The sequence below is a fragment of the Triticum dicoccoides genome, chromosome 4B (genome assembly GCF_002162155.2).
Source record: "Triticum dicoccoides isolate Atlit2015 ecotype Zavitan chromosome 4B, WEW_v2.0, whole genome shotgun sequence".
In the NCBI taxonomy this organism is placed as follows: domain Eukaryota; kingdom Viridiplantae; phylum Streptophyta; class Magnoliopsida; order Poales; family Poaceae; genus Triticum; species Triticum dicoccoides.
In genome coordinates this window covers 180,507,595-180,508,118 of record NC_041387.1, presented here as the reverse complement: position 1 = coordinate 180,508,118, position 524 = coordinate 180,507,595, and positions in this window count along the sequence as shown.

Genomic DNA, 524 nt, shown 5'->3' with positions numbered 1-524 from the left:
TCTTGTTACGATGATTTTCCACTTCACTCTGAAATTCTTTGAACTTTTCAAATGTTTCAGACTTGTGTTTCATTAAGTAGATATACCCATATCTGCTCAAATCATCTGTGAAGGTGAGAAAATAATGATACCCGCCGCGAGCCTCAATATTCATTGGACCACACACATCAGTATGTATGATTTCCAATAAATCAGTTGCTCGCTCCATAGTTCCGGAGAATGGCGTTTTAGTCATCTTTCCCATAAGGCACGGTTCGCAAGTACCAAGTGATTCATAATCAAGTGATTCAAGAAGTCCATCAGTATGGAGTTTCTTCATGCGCTTTACACCAATATGACCCAAACGGCAGTGCCACAAATAAGTTGCACTATCATTATCAACTCTGCATCTTTTGGCTTCAACATTATGAATATGTGTATCACTACTATCGAGATTTAATAAAAATAGACCACTCTTCAAGGGTGCATGACCATAAAAGATATTACTCATATAAATAGAACACCCATTATTCTCTGATTTGAAT